The sequence below is a fragment of the Heteronotia binoei genome, chromosome 15 (genome assembly GCF_032191835.1).
Source record: "Heteronotia binoei isolate CCM8104 ecotype False Entrance Well chromosome 15, APGP_CSIRO_Hbin_v1, whole genome shotgun sequence".
Classification (NCBI taxonomy): Eukaryota; Metazoa; Chordata; class Lepidosauria; order Squamata; family Gekkonidae; genus Heteronotia; species Heteronotia binoei.
This window is the reverse complement of record NC_083237.1, coordinates 41149993-41166737: the sequence shown is the minus strand read 5'-3', so window position 1 is coordinate 41166737 and position 16745 is coordinate 41149993.

Here is a 16745-nt window from a genome sequence, read left to right as displayed (position 1 = left end):
CTTGAAAACAACTGATACCTTTAAAAACAATATATAAAAATAGTGTCATGGCGTCTAACAGTAATAATAATCTACCTGCCCTATTTATTTTAAAGCTTATGTATGGCACTTCTCCAGTGACACTGGATGACACCAAAGTTCCCTCCTTCTACCAGATGGTCCCAAGTGAAACCCAACAGCACATGGGGATTCTCCAGTTACTTCTCCATTTCAAATGGACATGGATTGGATTCCTTGCTGCAGTAGGCAAAAATTTAGAATGGTTTGTGCAATTCATGTTCCCAGTATTTTCCCAGCATGGCATCTGTTTTGACTTCCTAGAATCTTTCCCCAATGTAGGTTCAGATGATCACAAGAGAAATCTTGATAAATGGAAACAGTATGCAAGAATCATGACAAGCACAACCAATGTATTGGTCTTCCATGGCGACAGTCGTTCCATGATTGTCTTTAGGTTTTTGTTAGAGTTACCAAAAAATAAAGAGGGTGTACCCAATCCAAAATGGAAAGTGTGGATTCTGTCAGCTCAGATGAACTTAAAAACACATTACAGTGTTCACAGAAGGGATATAGAACTTTTCCATGGTGCCCTAACAGTTGCAATTCGTTCCAAGGATGTCCAGGGATTTGCAGAATTTCTAAAAAGCAGAAACCCATCCAACGATGAGGAAGATGGTTTTATCAGGAATTTTTGGGCACAGGCATTCCACTGTAGATATCCAAACACATTTTTACTTAGACAGGATAAACATAATAGAAACTGCACTGGAGAGGAGAAGCTGGAGAACCTTCCAGGACATCTTTTGGAAATGAGCATGACTGGACACAGCTATAGCATCTTCAATGCTGTCTTTGCTGTGGCTAATGCTTTACATGCCACATATTTGTCCCGATCCAAACACAAAAAAACAGTGGATAATAAAAGGGAGCTTTGGAAAGAGCAGCCATGGCAGGTAATTAATTTTAAGCTCTAATCTAAGAGGGGAGAATTCAGGTATCATTTGCAATTGTCTGATACCAACTAGTGTTCCTCTCCCAGTGCTGGTGATGAAAAGAGCCATAATGTAGCAGCCATCTTATTCTATCCCAATATAGATTTCAAAGTTAGAGGCAAACAAATGTGATTTGTCTTTTTCTGCCTCTATGTAATCACCCTTGACTTTCTTGACGTTTTCACATTCAAATAGAAATCAGAGTTGACCCTGTTTATCTTTTGAGATGTGATAAAGTCAGGCAAACCTGGGCCATCCAGGTCAGGGTGTTCCACTCCTATTTTTCATTATGTTGTTCAATATTATTTTGCTTATTACATTGGACTCTCCATGTAGATGGGCTAAGCATGGGTAACATCATATAAATAGGTATTAGGCTTGGGGGCAGTGTATGTGGGACAAAAATGGAATGATATGGTCCCTATAATGCAGCCTAGTCAACACTTTGGCATTCTGAACCATTGGTACATTCCAGACAGTATCAAGGGCACCCCATATATAAAACAGTGCAGTAATTCAATCTAGATGCTACCAGCTCAAGCACACCAGCAAAATAAATAAATAAATAAATTCCTTGTTGACAAGTATCAACTTTTCCCCTTTCTTTCCCTTTTCAATCAAGCTCCATCACTTTCTGAGACGTGTCTCTTTTAACAACAGTGCTGGTGATCAGGTTTCCTTCGATGACAATGGAGTACAAACATTCTTAGGACTGGATATTATCAACTGGGTTACTTTTCCAAACCAATCTTTTGTCAGAGTGAAGGTTGGAAAAGTGAATGCCAAGGCTCCTCCTGACCAAATGGTTAATATCCATGATAATCTTATTACATGGCACAGCAGGTTTAATCAGGTAGATATTTTGGAATGTATCCTGCTTTTTGAATATTCATGTTTATATTTGAGGTATTTTTTTCTTAACACTTGTTTTGTTGGATGGTACTGACTTGGTCATGTTGCTGTGTTGTAAATGAGCTGAGAAAGTCTCCTAAAATACATCCTTCAAAATTTCTTCTGTTTTAAATTAGGCTCTATCTTGAATTTTTGCCAGAAACTGTACAATCATTGTAAAGCAGACGTGGGTAAGCGCTGCTACATTACATTTTGTGGCTTTAATCATTTCCTTCCTGTCTGGCACCCAACTGGCTCTATAACTGAAATTAATTCCAAGATAGCAGAAACTTTTAACCTGATCTATCTAGTTACCTCTTATACTTCAAATTAGGAATTCTATGCTTCTGCAAAGACCATGATTTTTGATTTCTCAAAATTCAGCACCAAATGATGTAATTCACAGTATTCATAAAAGTGTGAGAGTAATCTTTTCATTCCAACTTGTATGAGGGAAAGCAACTCTGCATCATCAGCATATAAAAGCAGTGGGACATGGATGGTCCGAAGTCTAGGGCTATGACCATCCATTTCCTTCAGAAATGAAGCCAAGTCATTTAAAAAGAGGTTAAATAGCACTGACCTCAGGTTGCACAAACCGCAAAGTATCCATAAGAATATGGCAAGAAAGAACCATAGATGGCAATAATGACTCCTCCACTTCCAATAGTTACTGTCAAATTTCTTACCCATACCACACAGCACCTCTGAGTGCCAGAAAATACTAGACTACTGAAAAGGTGGGGAAACCATGATCCTATCCTACTATAATATAAATCTTTATAATAATTTTTCCCACATTAGCAGATGACTAGAACTCAAGAACACTGCCCATCATGCTTCAAGATTTACAACATTTCATTGCATATTGTTTGTTATTGACTTCCCAAGATCCCAAGGTCCTTCTTCTGAAATCCTCATTCTTCTTTTTCATTAATGGTTCAGGCACAGCCCATCTCTCTGTGTAATGATCACTGCTATCCGGGTTATAGAAAACAAATCAAGGAGGGGAAGCCATTTTGTTGCTATGATTGCAGTTCATGTCCAGACGGGATGATGTCTGCCAAGAAAGGTAGGAGTCATTGTACACAAGATTTTTTTTTTTTAAAAAAAATCTCTGATTAATATGAATTCCAATAACATGCATTCTAGATTCATTTAAGATGTCAATGGAGTCATTTCTCAAGTGTTTTCTTTCTCCCAAGTTGTAATTTGGATTTGGCATTAGAGCCCTTCAGATTTAGAATTCAGAATTTAGAAAATATGGGGTTCTTCAAACCCCCTAAGCCTATTAAAGTCAATTGGAACAGACATTTTCCACTAAACATATACACACAAAAAGAAAAAAAAAACATTTTAAAAACATCTTGCCTCCATGCCTATGCCAACTGTTTAGGCTTGAGACAATGTGGTCAGTGTGCACAGTTTCAACCACTATTGTCAGGCAGCAGTCTCAAGAATTTAACAATTGCAATCTGGGTATAAGCCCTGAACAAGGCAGCATTGCGCATGGCACAGTACAGCAGAGGAGCGCTGGTGCTGTGGAAAAGGCAAATACCATGTGCAGCACTGGCAGCCATATTGGAGCAGCAGGCAGACAGTGGTGGATGGGTGGGATCTACCCCAAGAACATGGACACAGCTCAGTTGAGTGAGTGGGAACAACTCCGAAATACCAACTGGAAGAATTTAAGAGACAGCAAGAGAAGGCAGTGTATGGGGGTATGGCATACCCTGTACTATTGAGCGTCCTAGTCTGTTGGAGAGTGATGTTCTGTTTTACTCAAATGGCAGCTCAGAGAGAATCCCAGCAATGTTCCCTCAGCCTTCCCCATAGAATAAGAAGAAGAGTAGGTTTTTATACCCTACTTTTATCTACCTTAAGGAGTTTCAAAGTGGCTTAGAATCTCCTTGCCTTCCTCTCCCCATAAAACAGGCCCTTTATGAGATAGGGCTGAGAGAGTTCTAAGAGATCAGTGATTGGCTTCACGTGGCAGAGTGAGGAATCAAACCCAGTTCTCCAGATTATAGTTCACCACTCTTAACCACACTGTAGTGGTTCTTCTACCATGTCCACATTTCATACTTCTTGCAGATTCTCCCCAAAAGAACAGTATCTGATTCTGCTAAAGCAGAACATAGACCAAAAAAAATCAAACACATAGATGCAAAATCTATCATGTAGATCTGATCAAAGTATATCTGTCTATAACTGGGTCTCCATCTTTTTTCAACCTACAGGTACCTTTCAAATTCTGCCAATGTATTGGGAGCAAGTATAAGATGGCTGTCACCAAGAGTGGAGCCACCAAAAAAATGGCTGCTTTAGGAGATAAAGCAAACCACATGATGTCATGCATAACTCAAAAAATAACATCTCAACATTTCAGGAAAAAAGGCTCTGCTTAACAGGATGCCTTTACAATGAACATATTGCTTTAAAATATTCTTGCATACACACAGCTTACTTTCAGTTACTCAGGGAAGATTCTAGTGCTATAGTGGCAACTGCTGCAAAAATCAGCTTTTAAAATCTGCTCAGACAATCAGCTATCTAATCAGAACCTTGCTGGGTGAAAGCCCCAGGTGACAACACCCAATTTCTAAAAATACTTGGCGGGATGGCAGGAATGCTACTGACGGGTGCCATGGTAGGATATAATGTAGGTAGGATATAATGTTCCAAAAGTAGAATTGTCCTTATTAGAGTCTAAAGACATCAAACATACGCAGGTCTAGAACAAGGAATAGGTGGTCATTTTGCATTAGATTCTCACAGAGCCAGCAGGACAAATCACAAAGAACTAGTCTCATCCTTCCAGTGCTCTTATGAAGCAGACCTTTCCTTTTTCATTGACTATCAATATTTAGAAGTATCACCACCCTAGCAGGATCTTTCACCAAATACACACCAATTAATTGGATTCTTCTTGCTAGGCATCATTATGGTGAGTCCAAGTGTTCATTCTCTGAGGTAAAGTGTAGTGTCTTATCTATTTTGACATGGTGAATAGTTAAATGGAATTCCCTCTCTTTGTGTGCCTCTCTTTTTTGTCACCACTAGCCCAGTCTCATTGGATCTTCACCAAATAGCATAACTTCTTATTGTGGCACCAAAGAGATAACTTTGGTTGCCTCACAGTGGCATCATAATCTGAATTAACACATCTTCTAAATCATACAGACAGATTAAAATATAGAATTCACTACCAGAGGATATAGTGATGGTCACAGGAATAAGAAGCATTAAAAGATTAGACAGTTCATGGAGGATAGGTCTCCCAGTGGCTAAAAGCCACGGTGGCTGAGGGGAACCTCCACAATCACAGGCACTGAATCTCTGAAACACAGAACCAGGAGGAAACAACAGGGGAAGGCCTCAGCCTCTGTGCCCTGTTGTTTGCCTTCCAGATGAACTGGTTGACTACTGTGTGAGACAGGATCCAGGACTAGATGGACAACTGGTCTGGTCCAGGTGGGCTCTTCTTATGTTGTAACTCAGTTCAAAAGCTTAAAGGGTGTAACTGGGTTTAGGACAGTGTTGTAAAACAATTAATATATGATAGCTATACATAGCTATAATATGCATGCAACACATACTTCAGATTGCACATGTCTCAACTCTGAAATTGATTTTAGAAATAGTAATAATTAAATTTAAATTAAGGGTGTAAAGCAGATCTCTCTTTTTTATATCTTGAATGAGTATAATTGTTAGGAGGAATCAGCCCATGTTATTAAACATATTGGTACAACTTGCTGTTATTATTATTAAGCATCCTGCATGATGTCCCAAATAAGAGGAATGTGAGGGTTTAAAAGGATTTAATATTAAAATGAATTAATAAACCTTGGTTTCTGAGCTTCAATAATTATTGTACCCACTCCTCAACTGAAGCAAGTTCCTGTGCAGATTTGCAACATGTAACTTTTGACTTACTGAACCAGCACTTGTTTGTTTCCCTTTCAGATATGGCTGAGTGTTCTCCATGCCCAGATGATCAGTATCCAAACAAGAAACAGACATCATGCAATCGTAAGACTGTAACTGTCTTGTGTTATGAAGAACCTTTGGGAACTGGCCTGGCAGTTGCTGCTTTTTCATTGTCTTTGACTACAGTTCTGGTTCTTGGAATTTTTATGAACTATCACAACACTCCTGTAGTCAAAGCTAACAATCGCCACCTCACCTATACTCTTCTCATCTCCCTTCTGCTCTGCTTCCTTTGTGCTTTCCTGTTCATTAGTCAACCTGTAAAAATGACCTGCCTCCTCCGACAAACAGCCTTTGGCATCATCTTCTCCACTGCTGTCTCTTCTGTGTTGGCAAAAACCATCACTGTGGTCACAGCTTTCATGGCCACCAAACCAGGATCCAGCATGAGGAAATGGCTTGGGAAAAAGCTGGGCAATTGCATTGTTCTTTTCTGCTCCCTTATACAATCAGGCATTTGCGTTGTATGGCTGGCAACATCTTCCCCATTCCCAGCTGTTGACATGCATTCACTGAATGAAGAAATTATATTGGAATGCAATGAGGGGTCACCTACCATGTTTTACTGTCTCTTGGGCTACATGGGCATTTTGGCTGTGGTCACCCTCACCATGGCTTTCTTTTCCAGAAAGTTACCAGACAGTTTCAATGAAGCCAAGTTCATCACTTTCAGCATGTTGGTTTTTTGCAGTGTTTGGCTATTGTTTATTCCAACTTACCTGAGTACCAAAGGAAAATATATGGTAGCTGTGGAAATCTTTTCTATTCTAGCTTCCAGTGCTGGCTTGCTGGCTTGCATCTTTGCCCCCAAGTGTTACATTATTCTTTTGAGGCCTGAGCTGAACAAAAGAGAACAGCTAATAAAGAGAACCTATTAAAAAAAGTTAAATGCCCTTCTCAGTAGCTATTACTTTAGAAATACTGCCTCACTGAAATATTCTTTACTCTTAGTTTTAGTTGTTATTTTTATTAGATTTGAATAGTCTTTCTTAAATGAAAATAGCCATGGATGTGCACAGTGGGTTAGATCCAACCTGTTTTTCTACTGCCAAAAAAGAAAATTCAACCACTCACAAAATTACGCTGGACAGAATCATTCCTGCATCAACAAAAGCCATGTAAAATAGCAGCTGTAGTAAGTAGGAGATTGGGAGGGAGGAAATAAAGAACTGGCTGGTTGAAACCCAATACATTTTCCGTGGTTCTTTTATTCAAGTTAATGGACACTAATGGCCAGGTTAGGTTCTTTCTTTCCCTAAGAGCAAAACAATAGATGATTAACTATTGGTGAGACGTGGCAGTTGAAAACCATTAGTTCAGTTATGCCGTCATCTTTTCCACTATTGAAAGATAGAAGATTACCATAAAGGCTATTCAAGGTTTTGAGAACCCATATGGTCAAATAGATTCTAGATCCGGATTTATTGCTGGAGAATTAAGTTAAGGCAGCTGCAAGAAATACTTTCTTCCAACTCAGTCTAGCTTGTAAAATGGCGCAATACACCGAATCCATCACTTGGATCCATGCTGTAGTAACATCGATACTAGACTGCTGTAATGCAATATACATTGGTCTCCCCTCCAAATCAGTTTGGAAATTCATTGTAGCTGTGGAGATCTTCTGTATTCTAGCTTCCAGTGTTGTTTGCTGGCTTGCATCTTTGGCCCCAAATGCTATGTTATTCTTTGGAGGCCTGAGCTGAACAAAGGAGAACAGCTAATAAAGAAAACCTATTAAAAGAGGTTAAATATCATTCTCAATAGTTACCATCTGTCAACTACTATCCTTTTGGTTTGGGTTGTTCTGAATAGATTTGAATCAAAACTTCCTTAAAGAAAAATGCTCACAGATATGCACAATGAGCTAGATCCAACCTGTTTTTCTACTACTGAAAAAGAATCTTTAGCTACCCATCAAAATTATGTCAGAGATCATTGCATATATCCCATGCCAAGTTGGGGTTGTAGCAAGTTAGGAGTAAGTGAAGAGGGAAAACTAGCTGTATATAACATGATATATTTTTGGTTAGGGCATAAATCTCCAGTCTTCCTTCTGAAGTTAGGATAGTTTCCATCACAGAGTTTCATTTCTTTGTAGACAAGTGCCATAAATGAAAGTCTCAAAACAATGGTATAAATGCAGATGACACATATGTGTTCCCTTGGTATGTGATCTTTAGCACTTAAGTGAAAACAGACCAACTATATTTGTGTTGAACAGGGTGGAGATCTAGTTCCAATCATTGTACAATGCACTTCTGTCATTATGGTTCTGATACTCTACTTGTTAATTAATCGATTCAAATTTTCTTTTCATAAAATACTAGGTGTTGGATCTTTAAAAAAAACTGGAGAAAGAGATTTGATCATTAAAGAGAGTATTTATGGGGGTTGTGGGGCCAATGTAGACAACTTCTGGGGCAGAGGCTACAGAGAAGAGGGGAAGTGCTCAGGAATGAGCAGCTAAACCAGGGGTGGGGAACCTTTATTCTCCCAAGGGCCATATGGATATTTATAACAACATTTGTGGGCCATACAAAATTATCAACTTAAAAAAAAACATGCTTTGCCAAGGGAGAACAATTCAGACCGGCAAAATTAATACAAATAATTGTTTTTCTATTTGAAGTTGTGGGGGCTTAATCTAGCACACACACACCCAGCTCACTGTCGTAGGCAAATGTGTAGGTCCACAGTTTCTTTGTAGAAAAAGCCCAGCAGGAACTCAGTAGCATATTAGACCACATCCCCTAATATCAACATATTAGGTCACATACTCATCAGCATATTAGGCCACACCATCTGGAATAATCAAGTGCAAACTGAACTCTAGCAGTAACTTTTCCAGGCCCTGACTGCAGCAATTCTGGCCAGCCAGCCAGGCCCCAGAGAGGCTGCTGCACAGTACATAGGGGCCCTGTGATCCCTTCCTGGCCCTGGGGAGGTTGTTTCACAGTGCGGCTGGGCCCCACAATCCTTGCAGGCCAGCCAGGCCCCAGAGAGGCTGCCACATGGCTCTTTTTGGCCCAGCAATCCCCAAGGGCTGCACAAAGTGACCTCGAGGGTTGCATATGTCCCTCAGGACAGAGGTTCCTCACCCCTGAGCTAAACCATTAGGAAGCAACCATATATTTGTGTAGGACAGATTGTACAAATTATAAGAACATAAGAGAAGCCATGTTAGATCAGGCCAATGGCCCATCCAGTCCAACATTCTGTGTCACACAGCGGCCAAATATATATATATATACACACACACACACACACACTGTGGCTAATAGCCACTGATGGACCTCTGCTCCATATTTTTATCTAACCCCCTCTTGAAGGTGGCCATGCTTGTGGCCGCCACCACCTCCTGTGGCAGTGAATTCCACATGTTAATCACCCTTTGGGTGAAGAAGTACTTCCTTTTATCCGTTTTAACCTGTCTGCTCAGCAATTTCATCGAATGCCCACGAGTTCTTGTATTGTGAGAAAGGGAGAAAAGTACTTCTTTCTCTACTTTCTCCATCCCATGCATTATCTTGTAAACCTCTATCATGTCACCCCTCAGTCGACGTTTCTCCAAGCTAAAGAGCCCTAAGCGTTTCAACCTTTCTTCATAGGGAAGGTGTTCCAGCCCTTTAATCATTCTAGTTGCCCTTTTCTGAACTTTCTCCAATGCTATAATATCCTTTTTGAGGTGCGGCGACCAGAACTGCACACAGTACTCCAAATGAGACTGCACCATCGATTTATACAGGGGCGTTATGATACTGGCTGATTTGTTTTCATTTCCCTTCCTAATAATTCCCAGCATGGCGTTGGCCTTTTTTATTGCAAACGCACACTGTCTTGACATTTTCAGTTAATTATCTACCACGACCCCAAGATCTCTCTCTTGGTCAGTCTCTGCCAGTTCACACCCCATCAACTTGTATTTGTAGCTGGGATTCTTGGCCCCAATGTGCATTACTTTGCACTTGGCCACATTGAACCGCATCTGCCACGTTGACGGCCACTCGCCCAGCCTCAACAGATCCCTTTGGAGTTCCTCACAATCCTCTCTGTTTCTCACCACCCTGAACAATTTAGTGTCATCCGCAAACTTGGCCACTTCACTGCTCACTCCCAACTCTAAATCATTTATGAACAAGTTAAAGAGCATGGGACCCAGTACCGAGCCCAGCGGCACCCCAATGCTTACCGTCATCCACTGGGTATGCTTACCCTTAGGTTTAATGTTGCCACAATTATCATGGTGTCTTCTTTGTATCTTTGGCATCAATGTGAAAATCAAATTTAAATTCAATTTAGTTCTGTTTATCATGGTTTTCAGAAATACATTTACTTATATTTATTCCACTGTCTTCAGGGTTGTTTGGAAAAACTGGATACTAGACGTACCTTGATAAGAGGATACAGAGTATAAAGGTATGCTTACCCTTAGGTTTAATGTTGCCACAATCTCTTCCAGCTCATTTTAAATTCCTGACAGATCTAGTCGTTAACAGGGACAAGTCTAAAATTATAGTCTTCACCAAAAGATTTAGAGAAATGAATTGGCGTTTTAATGATGAAAAACTGAAACAAGTTAAAACATACAAATATCTGGGGGTTGTTTTTCATCACACAGGATCTTACCAAGGGCACATTGAAAACGTACACTGTAACGCCCAACGCACGGCGCTCGCTCTGCAGGAGTTTTACACCTCCAAGGGCGCTTATAACGCCTTAGCGGCGATTAAGGTTTATAACGCTAAGGTTATACCCCAATTAATGTACGGAGCTGAGATTTTCCTGTATAATAAAATAACCAAATTGGAGATGGTTCAATCGAAGTTTGTACGATGTATCCTTCAGGTGCCAAAATATGCCTCATCTATTGCAAACAGGCTGGAAACGGGGCTTCCAAGCCTCTCCACAGTAATGTGGAATAGAGGTTTGAGTCTCCTTTTAAGAGTGCTGGCCAATCCGGATGACATTGTACACCAAATCTTCTACGACTCTTTTGTCAGCAATTCGTTGAGGAAATTAAATTCCAAATTAGAGGAATGTGATCTGAATATTGATTCCCTAGCCCTCATGTTCAAGAACGGGGCAAAAGAAATTATCAGAGACCGATTACTGGAATTGGAGTTAAAACAATCTCTGGCCAAAGTTGGGGGGATGTATATCCCAACCTTTTTTACAAGTGACCTTAAATGTGCCAGGTATCTAGAAAAGATACAGCCAATTAAGATCAGGCGGATGCTGTCCTTGGCACGCCTGAACATTCTGGACACAGCAGTACTGAGGGGCCGTTTCCACAAGATCCCGTTAGAAGACAGGATCTGTCCGTGCGGCCTGGAGGAGGTCGATACGGTTTCCCACCTTATTCTGAACTGTCTTTTCCATACAGAGGCAAGGTACAGACTTTTGCGGAACCATCTAATGCTAGCTGAATCTTTAAATCAGGCCCAAACCATTTACTTCCTCTTAGGGGATGGGAGTGATCAACTTTCTTTGGATCTTGCTAAGTTTCTATATGTTACCGACCTTGACAGGAAGAAATTCAATGCTGTCTGTATTTGAAAGAAGATGCTTTTAGTTAAGTGTTGCCTATGTCAGCTAATTTTATTACCACTTTGATGGATGTACAAGTTTTATATTGTTACGTTATATTTCTACTTGGTGTTGTGTTGTACTGTTATTGATGAGTTGTGTTGTTGCTGTCGATTGGCCTAGAGCCGCAATAAACTGACTGACTGACTGACTGACTGAGCAATTATTTATACTGGATAGATTGAATGACGTTCTATCAGGGGAGTTACTGGGATGCTTAAACAAGGTTTAAGGTTTATTGGATTTATATCCCACCCTCCCCGCCAAAGCAGGTTTAGGGCGGTTCACAACCAGTATAATCGATAATACATTTATATTACTTACATCATCAATTAAAATTAAACAATTAAAACAGTCTGGTTCTAATATTATTTGATATTATCTCATTTCAAATGACGTTCAGTATATATTAGATGTATATCAGTCACACCATATCAGTCATTTCAGATCAATTAAAGACCTGCCAGAATAGTGTTGTCTTACGGGCCTTGTGGAACTGGGCGAGGTCCCGCAAGACCCTAACCTTTCCTGGCAGCTGATTCCACCAGTAGGGAACAGCAATCAAGAAAGCTCTCTTGGTGGACTTTAATCTAGCCTCCCTCAGCCTGGGGATCACTAACAGATTTTGCATCCCAGATCTAAGTACCCTCTGGGAAACATGTGGGGAGAGGCAGTCCCTAAGGTAAACTGGTCCTTGGGCATATAGGGCTTTAAAGGTGATAATCATCATCTTGTAGTGAATCTAGTATAACATTGACAGCCAGTGCAGTTCCCGCAGCCCGGGCTGTATGGCTCCCACTTTGGGAGCCCCAATAACAGCCTGGCCGCCGCATACTGCACTAGCTGCAGTTTCCAGGTTCAAGACAGGGACAGCCCCATGTAGAGGGCATTACAGTAGTCAAATCTTGAGGTGACCATTGCATGGATCACAGATGCCAAGTCGCTTGGCTTGAGGAAGGGAAACAACTGCTTCACCATCCTGAGATGGAAAAAGGCCTCCATAGTCAAGGAAGGCTCCAACAGCACCCCCAATCTCCTGATCCTGGACGCCATTATCAGTGGCATCCCATTAAAAGCTGGTAAAGGAATTTCCTCGCCCAGACCACTGCGACCCAGGCAAAGGACCTCTGCCTTCATCAGCTTCAGCTTCAATTGACTCAGGCTGAGCTATCCTGCCACAGCTTGCAGTGCAGGTCCAAATTTTCTGGGACACAGACAGACTGGTCGTCCATCAGTAGATAGAGCTGGGTGTCATCAGCATACCTCTGGACAATCTGGGCAAGGGGATGCATATAGATGTTAAACAACATCAGGGAGAGCACCGCCCTCTGAGACAAACCACAATTAAGTGAGTCTCTGGAACGACTGATCCCCAATCACCACCCTTTGTCCCCAACCATAAAGGAAAGAGGAGAGCCATTGCAAGGCCAACCCTTAAATCCCTGAGTCAGCAAGACAGTGGGTAAGCAACTGATGACTGACCGTATCAAATGCAGCCAACAGCTCTAAGAACATCAGTACCGCCAAACTGCCTCAGTCCACATGCCACTGGTGCTTTACTCTGAGCAAATGTGGCTATGCAATTACCGTATTTTTTGGACCATAAGACGCACTTTCCCCCCAAAAAAAAGTGGGGGGGGGAAGTGTGTGCGTCTTATCGTCCGAAGGTACGTACCTTGGGGGGGGGGATCCGCTGCCTCTGCCTCCGATCCGGCGCTTCCCCCGCGCCTGCCTGCCTGGCTCCATCTTCTTCAAGCAAGTGCTGGGATCGCTCCACGTGGCCCCACCGCAAACCCAGCGCTTCGCAAGTGCCGGCTGCAGAGGGGGCAGCATACTTCCTACTTGCCTGTGTGCCTAGCTTCAGCTGTGATGCTTAAAGCAAGCGCTGGGATCGCTCCCTCCGCCCTCCCATCCCAGCGCTTGCTTTAAACATCACAGCTGAAGCCAGGCACACAAGGCAAGGAGGAAGCACTCTGCCTTCTCCACAGCCGGCGCTTGCAAAGTGCTGGGTTTGCGGAGGGGGCGGGTGCTTCCTCCTTGCCTGTGTGCCTGGCTTCAGCTGTGATGTTTAAAGCAAGTGCTGGGATCACTCCCTCTGCCCTCCGATCCCAGCGCTTGCTTTAAACATCACAGCTGAAGCCAGGCACACAGGCAAGGAGGAAGCACCCGCCCCCTCTGCAAACCCAGCGCTTCGCCCGGGGTTTGTCGGGGTGCAGTAGGTAAAATTGCTTGTAATGCCCAGTCCAGGTTTTCTGGGATAGAGTCAGGCCAGCCGTCCATGAGTAGATAGAGCTGGGTGTCATCAGCGTACTGGTGACAACCCAGCCCATGCCTCCGGGCAATCTGGGCAAGGGGGCGCATGTAAATATTAAATAACATTGGGGAAAGAACTGCCCCCTGAGGCACCCCACAGTCCAGCACCCGCCTCTGGGACAGCTCACCCCCAACTGCCACCCTTTGTCTCCGACCATCAAGGAATGAGGAGAGCCACTGTAAGGCCAACGCCTGAATCCTCACGTCGGTGAGACAGCAAGTCAGCAGCCGGTGGTCGACCATATCGAACGCCGCCGATAGGTCCAACAGCACCAGCACCGCCGAGCCGCCTCAATCCAAGTGCCACTGGAGGTCATCCATCAGAGCGACCAGCACCGTCTCCGTCCCATGACCCAGACGGAAACCGGACTGATGGGGGTCGATAACGGAAGCATCCTCCAGAAAACTCTGCAACTGCAATGCCACTGCCCTCTCAATGAGTTTACCCAAAAAGGGTAAATTCGAAACCGGCCGATAGTGTGTCAATTCGGCCGGGTCTAAGGTTGGTTTCTTCAGTAGAAGGTGGACCACAGCCTCTTTCAGAGGCGCTGGAAAATGCCCTTCTGTCAGGGATTTGTTTATGATATCCCGTACAGGATATCTGAGCTCCCTCTGGCAAGCTTTAATAAGCCAGGAGGGGCAAGGGTTCAGATTGCAAGTTGTAGGGCGAGCAGATGCGAGAATCCTGTCAACTTCCTCCAGACTGAGAGCGCTGAAACCATCCAGGATACACTCTGAAGACAGGCACGGAGCCTCAGTTTCCCATACTGTCTCCAATATGGCGGAAAAGTCGTAGCGGAGCGATGCGACCTTACCTGCAAAAATTTCGCAAAAGCCTCACAGCCAATCTCCAATTCTTTAGAATTTGGTCTGCCTTGTGGCAGAGTTGTAAGGGTCCGAATTGTATTGAACAGTTGAGCCGGGCGCGATGTTGTAGCCGCAAAGTATGTTTTCTTTGTGGCCTTGACTGCCATCTCATAGGACTTCATCACTTCTCTATAAGATGTTCTAATCGCTTCGTCTCGAGTATGCCGCCATTGCCTCTCTAGCTGTCTGAGTCCATGCTTTAATTGCCATAACTCCTGGTTATACCATGGTGCCAACTTTTGGCGGGGGCGCAGAGGACATCTAGGTGCGATCTCATCGATGGCCCTGGAGACCCTGTCATTCCAAGACTCTACCAAGTCATCTAAGGGATCGCCAGGGAGCCAGGGATCCCGTAGAGCCGTCAGGAACCATTTCGGGTCCATCTGACTCTGCGGGCGAGCTAAAATACGCTCACCGCCTAAATGGGCTTGGCGTGGGCCATCCACATGAGCCTTGAGGGCATAGTGGTCCGACCATGGCACTGCTTCAGCAGTAACATCATCCACTAGAACTCACGCCGCGAAGATCAAGTCTAACATGTGCCCCACCTGGTGAGTGGTTTTTGTAATAATTTGGGAGAGTCCTAGTGTCACCATGGATGACACCAGGTCCATCGCCTGACTGGAGGTCATGTCATCGGCGTGAACATTGAAGTCACCGAGGATCAGGAACCTTGGATGCTCCAATGCCCAGCCTGCTGCGGCCTCCAGTAGGGACAGTAAGGCGCTAGCTGGTGCATTAGGCGGTTGGTACGCCAGCCAGATCGCCAACCCCTCCCCAATGTCCCACGCCAGACCGGCACATTCAATACCCTCAATCTCTGGGGCCGGGAGGTCCCGGAAGGAGTAAGCCTCTTGTATGAATAGAGCCACCCCTCCCCCCCGCCCGCTAGTCCGTGACTGGTGAAAGACCGAGTATCCTGGGGGCGCCATCTGGGAGAGAGCTACAGTCTCCCCGTCACACACCCAGGTCTCGGTCACGCATGCCAGGTCCATATCCCGTTCAGACAGGAACTCCCGAAGGGTAGAGGTTTTATTATTTATGGACCTGGCGTTGCATAACACCAGTGACGGAGGCGAGTATTTTACCCTGGCTCCACTACCTGTCACCGTCGGGATGGGACGCAGGCTGGAAGGGGGCCGAGCCTTGTCATGTCTCGGCCTCCTTCCTTTATAGTTCTGCCTGTTCCCACCGTCGTACCTTCCCCTTTTGCCTCCGTCTTCACTGTGGAAGACGAGAACTTTTTGCCCGCCCCAGAACCACTAATTTTGGAAGGGGTGTTGAAAGACCTGAGTCAGATTGAGGTGACAAAAGAGGACGTCCTACAACTGATAGACAAATTAAAAACTAATAAGTCACCGGGTCCGGATGGCATACATCCAAGAGTTCTGAAAGAACTCAAAGTTGAACTTGTGGATCTTCTAACAAAAATCTGTAATCTTTCATTGAAATCTGCCTCTGTTCCTGAGGACTGGAAAGTAGCAAATGTCACCCCCATCTTTAAAAAGGGTTCCAGAGGAGATCCGGGAAATTACAGGCCAGTCAGTCTGACTTCAATACCGGAAAAGTTGGTAGAAACCATTAGCAAGGACAGAATGAGTAGGCACATTGATGAACACGGGTTATTGAGGAAGACTCAGCATGGGTTCTGCAAGGGAAGATCTTGCCTCACTAACCTGTTACATTTCTTTGAGGGGGTGAACAAACATGTGGACAAAGGAGACCCGATAGATGTTGCTTACCTTGACTTCCAGAAAGCTTTTGATAAAGTTCCTCATCAAAGGCTCCTTAGAAAGCTTGAGAGTCATGGAGTAAAAGGACAGGTCCTCTTGTGGATCAAAAACTGGCTGAGTAATAGGAAGCAGAGAGTGAATATAAATGGGCAGTCTTCGCAGTGGAGGACGGTAAGCAGTGGGGTGCCGCAGGGCTCTTTAACTTGTTCATAAATGAAAAAGCCCTCCCACCGAATTTGTTTCTTCGTTAGTTTTCGGCGCCCTCTGAGTGCTTCTAAATTCTTATGGTCCGTCCAAATCTCAAATGGTCCTCGGGCCCCCTCCAACCAGGACCGCCATGTCTTTAGTGCGAACATTACTGCGTAGGCTT